This window comes from Ipomoea nil, unplaced genomic scaffold (assembly GCF_001879475.1).
Source record: "Ipomoea nil cultivar Tokyo-kokei standard unplaced genomic scaffold, Asagao_1.1 scaffold3150, whole genome shotgun sequence".
Taxonomy (NCBI): Eukaryota; Viridiplantae; Streptophyta; class Magnoliopsida; order Solanales; family Convolvulaceae; genus Ipomoea; species Ipomoea nil.
Window position 1 is genome coordinate 449,931 of NW_017619578.1, and position 5,229 is coordinate 455,159.

A 5,229-nucleotide genomic window follows, 5' to 3' on the forward strand; every position below is an offset into this window, starting at 1 on the left:
CATGATTATGGACTATATCAACCAGACAATTTCAATTTTAATTTTGTATGCTATGAAAAATAGATACTTGACCAATAATGCATGGTGTAATGGTACATGATTATGGACTATGTTTGAAAAGATACTACAATGTTTTGTAATGGTACATGATTATGGACTATATCAACTAGACAATTTCAATTTTAATTTTGTATGCTATGAAAAATAGATACTTGACCAATAATGCATGGAAGTCTAACTATAATATTGAAATTCCGGTTCAAGGAGAAGGAGGAGAGGCGGTGGGTGTGTGGCCGTTTCTTGACACACAAGGTAGTGAAACTGGAATATATGAGGCAGTTTATGGCCTCAGTTTGGCAACCGGTGTGGGGTATGCAGGCTACGGAGATTCAACCGGGATTGTTTATGTTTATTTTCTATTATGAGACTGATATGCAAAGGGTTCTCGATGAAGGACCATGGTCGTTTGATAATAACACCCTTGTTTGTAGACAGGTGGAGGCGGGTGTCCGGCCGGCAGCGGTTGAGTTGAGTTCTGTGGATATGTGGGTGCAACTCTATGATTTACCGTTGGGTTATACTTTGGAGGCGGTACTTGAGCAAGCTGCCAATTTTATTGGTTCGTTTGTTAAGGTGGATGACCGCTACCCAGGGGCACCGTGGAAGAAGTTTCACCAGGTCTGGGTCACAATTCCGCTTGACAATCCGTTAAAGCGAAGGATGAAGCTTATTAAACGGGATAAGACAAGCTGTTGGGTGAATTTCCGGTATAAACGACTGCATAACTTTTGCTTTTATTGTGGTTTGTTGGGGCATGCATATAAATTTTGTAAGCTCGCGAGGAAATCCGGTTTAACCGTGGACAAGTTCCCGTACACGGCAGACCTGAAGGCAGGGAGAGGTAGCCCGGGACCGAGACAGGTGGGGGAGCCATGGTTGATACCACTTGAGGGAAAGGGGAAGGGTGTGGCGGGATGGGAAGAGAAGGGGAGGAGTGCGGGAATAGGGGGTGTGGGGGGCGTACGGCTGATTCGCAGGTCTCGGTAAGGGGAAGGGGAAGGGTGTGGGAAAGCCGTTTCGCAGGTCTCGGTAAGGGTATATCTTGATGCAAATAAAAATGCCATCTTTGAGGCTGATTCTGACTTGGTGCTCACAAAGGGCCTTGCAGCTTTGCTGGTTCAAGGGCTGTCAGGCCGCCCTGTTGATGAGATTGTGAGGGTATCACCTAATTTTGTAGTACTTGTTGGGTTGCAACAGAGTTTATTGGGTTGCAACAGAGTTTAACACCATCAAGGAACAATGGTTTCTTGAATATGCTCAAGTTGATGCAGAAGAAGGCTCTGCAGTTGTATGTGGAAGCTGAAAAGACAGGAAGTTTGGGTCATGATGAGGATGCAAGCAATACAACTGAGAGCTCGAATTTTGGAGTGACTAATGATAATGAAAATGAGAATTCAAAAACTGGAATGAGTTCTGAAGAGAGTGGTGGTAATGATAGTAAAGCAGTATCGCCTGATAGTGTTATTTTGGGGAGTCGGGGGATGAGAATTAGGGAGAGATTGGAGAGGGATCTCATGCCTGCTGAATTGGATGTTGAAGATATTTCATATCAGCATGCTGGTCATGCTGGGGTTAGGGGCAGTGATGGTGAGACACATTTCAATGTGAGAGTGGTTTCTGAGAAGTTTGAGGGCAAGAGTTTGGTTAAGAGGCATAGATTGATTTATGATTTGTTGCAAGAGGAGTTGCAGAGTGGACTTCATGCGCTGTCCATCATTGCTAAGACACCATCTGAAGTAAATAGTAGGTGAAAATCTCAGCTTTAAAAAGGTATTAGCATTCTTTCTCATTTAAGTTCTTATTGAAATTGGTTTTTGTCAGTACCAATATTGTGCTATTATAGGCACTTGAAGCAAGAGATTTTGAAAGATGTTTTCTTTTCCTTTTAGAACCATGAGAAGGATATAGGATTTGTACTACCCTGTAAAAAATAGTTCAAAGAACTTGTTTTCCTATGTACTATGTTCTGTTTAGTATGTTACTCAAAAAATTTATAATATAAAATTTTTGCCAGACTTTGAGGAATGATGACAACCAAGCATTGGTATAAATTCCTACCTGCTCTCTTGTTATCTCCCTCAGGCCCCAGTTTCTAGACATTGTTGTGGCTTTCATGGATTGAGGAATTGCCAACACATACAAAACATTGCATTCCTTGGTACTTCCTAGCTCAATAAATTTGTAATTATTGAGATTCTTTCAAGGCTTAGGTGCTCTCAGATAGAGTTTGAAGCCATATAAATGAGGCATGATGTATTCTGGTAAGGATGGAGTTACTAGTGTTCTTGCTGCAGAAGAGTAGCACTAAATAGATTCATGGAGCATTTTTGTCTTCTTGTAAGTCTTCTTAAGCCTTTAGTTAATATATTGAAGTTTTATACAATACTAAGTATTTTTATTACTTTATTCTCTCTTTTCCTGATTTAGTCCTTTAGAATGGTGCTATCTCTTTGCCACCCATGATTCCTAATAATATCATTGACTTTTGTCTGAAGAGTATACATACTTAAGGTACGTTTACGTTTCCTTCTTTGTTTTCAAGCTATAAGTTATTTATTTAATTTTATTTTTTGAAATAAACATAACTCAGACATAGCTTAATCCCAATCTGATTTGATTAGCTGTGTATTTCTGTCTATCAATCTCATTCTTCTAAGTGCTAAATCCTTGGATTAGATCCTTAACATGGTTTTATTACACTGCTCTTCTAAAATATTTCTAGAGTAATAGAAGGACAATAATGGATGATACATTCATACGGAATTACATTGAACATCTTTTGAGAAATGTGAGGACTCACCTCAAGCTCATCAAGCCCTACACAAGGATTCGGATCCCCTTCATATCCAAGGTGATTATATAGGCGTCCAGTGTATCTTTGCAGCAAGGGAGCAAGCTGCAGAGACGCTTGTTCTGTTTTGAATTAATGTTTTTATTTATTTATTGTTTTTCACTTTCCCTATTTACCTTCTATTTTATCTTTTGCTTTTTGTTCACTAAAAGTTGTTGATGTACATGAGCTTAATGTACCAGAAAAGGATGTTGAGGAGTTGTTGGTCTTGCTAATATTGGATAATCGTATACAAGGTCACATTGGTCACATTCAGGTCTGCAGTGGGGATAAACGTGAGTGGTTGGCATAAGGTTTTCCCAGGTTTTGACTTTTGATATATGCATGTTTTTAGTACTGAAACTGCATTCACAGACTACATTGTAAATGTTGATTCTCAATGTTCTTATTGTCAAAGTGACTAGTTAAAATTGATTCTTTTGGGGGATTTGGTTGGAACCGAGCCAATCTAGGCAGATTTGTGAGGGGTGTAAACGAGTTAAATTTGGGATAAATTTTGAACTACACTTGGTATACCAAGTTTATATAGATCTGTAGTTTAATGCAATAAAATCTGTGTGCTGTATATAGGTGTAACTAAAGTCTTTCTTTAGGTATATGAAAAAAAAAAAAAAAAAAAAAAAAGAGCAAATACCAGGACCGACTTTGGTGGCATTGCCACTTTTAGTCCTCAACTTTTAAATCAACCACTCTTAGTCCTCTTACTTTTTGTTTCTAGCCATCTATGGCCCTTCCGTTAAACTTGACCATCTAATTCCGTTTTCTCGAGGATAATTCAATCTTTTCATAATTAATTTATTAATTATTATGTTTGCCGAGTCATACCGAGTCGTTTGGGCACAACCTTCGTAACAGCTTTTGTACGCCATTTTGATTCACGAGCTGGTTTTGTACACATTCATAGCTGGGGAAACCATTGTTTGACTATTATGATGAGGAAATTAAACATAATAATTAATAAATTAATTATGAAAGGACTGAATTATCTTTTAGAAAACGGCATTAGATGGTCAAGTTTAACGAAAGGACCATAGATGGCTAGAAACAAAAAAGTACGAGGACTAGAAGTGGTTGATTTAAAAGTTGAGGACTAAAAGTGGCAGTGCCACCAAAGTCAGAGGACCTCCGCCGGTATTTACTCAAAAAAAAAAAATATTTCTGAGAAGTTGCACCAATAGTTTAAGAGAAACATACAACAATGAAATGTAAAAATACACTACACACCCAAAAAAATACACCATATACCTCCATATGCCTAATGGTGTATTTCTAAACACTATAAGTTGCTTTTAGTTATACCTAATAATGTGTTGTTGGTGATGCGTACCTAATTTGTGTGTGTTTTTGTGGTGCATTTCTTGATGTTGATGGTGTATATCTTGTGCTTAACTATTGATGTATTTTGAAAACCGTCGCACAACTGTACTAGAAGGGGTCGCTACAGTTGAACTCGACTCTCTCTCTCTCTCTCTCTCTCTCTCTCTATATATATATATATATATATATATATATATATATATATATATATTCAATCTCAACTACCTAACCTTAACCCCCAAAATCTCCAATTCTAAATCGTAATTTTATAAATCTCTCTAATCTCAATTTCTCCCTTGTGATTGCGAGACGATGATTCTTGACTAGGGTTGAGCAAAATATCGGTTAACCGCTAACCGATAATCGAACCGACCGAAAAAATCAGTTATCAGTCGGTTACGGTTATCAATTCCAAAAAATTTTTGATTTTTTAATTTTTTGGTTATTTCTCGGTTTAGGGGGGTCCGTTATCGGTCACCGACCGATAACCGATACATTATATTACATATATTAATATATATATATATTAATATATACTCCGTATATAATAAATTGTATCACAGTTATTAAGCCCTTAGCCCATTCAACATTTCAGCCCATAGCGCATAGCCCATAGTCATGCATGATACAAGTATATAACCCTAAATCCCTATTTCCTAAATTCACTTCAGTCTTCACCTTCTCGCAAATCGCAATCTCGCCTTGTCTTCTCCGCTTCGTGGAATCGGTGCATCAGCCATCCACAGTTCCACGACAGACCACGAGACCACGACTTCCACTGTTCCACACTTCCACTCATCTTCTCCAGTTCCACCTACAGCACCCAGAAGCCTTCAAACATTCTACTCTACTCGATGTCTCGCACTATCGCTCTCGTCTTCCACAGACCACAGTACTCCACTTCTCCACACTTGTCTTCCACTGTTCCACTGCTCCAAAGTTCGTCAGTTTCACTCCAATCCTCTATGGACTACGGCTCTACGAGTCTACGTTGCTACGCA

At 38.5% G+C, this 5,229-nt stretch overlaps 1 pseudogene; it reads left to right on the plus strand.

Annotated features, from left to right (window-relative positions):
* Positions 1-222: 222 nt before the first annotated feature.
* On the plus strand, positions 223-2,081 carry LOC109167342 (annotated as a pseudogene).
* Positions 2,082-5,229: the final 3,148 nt, after the last annotated feature.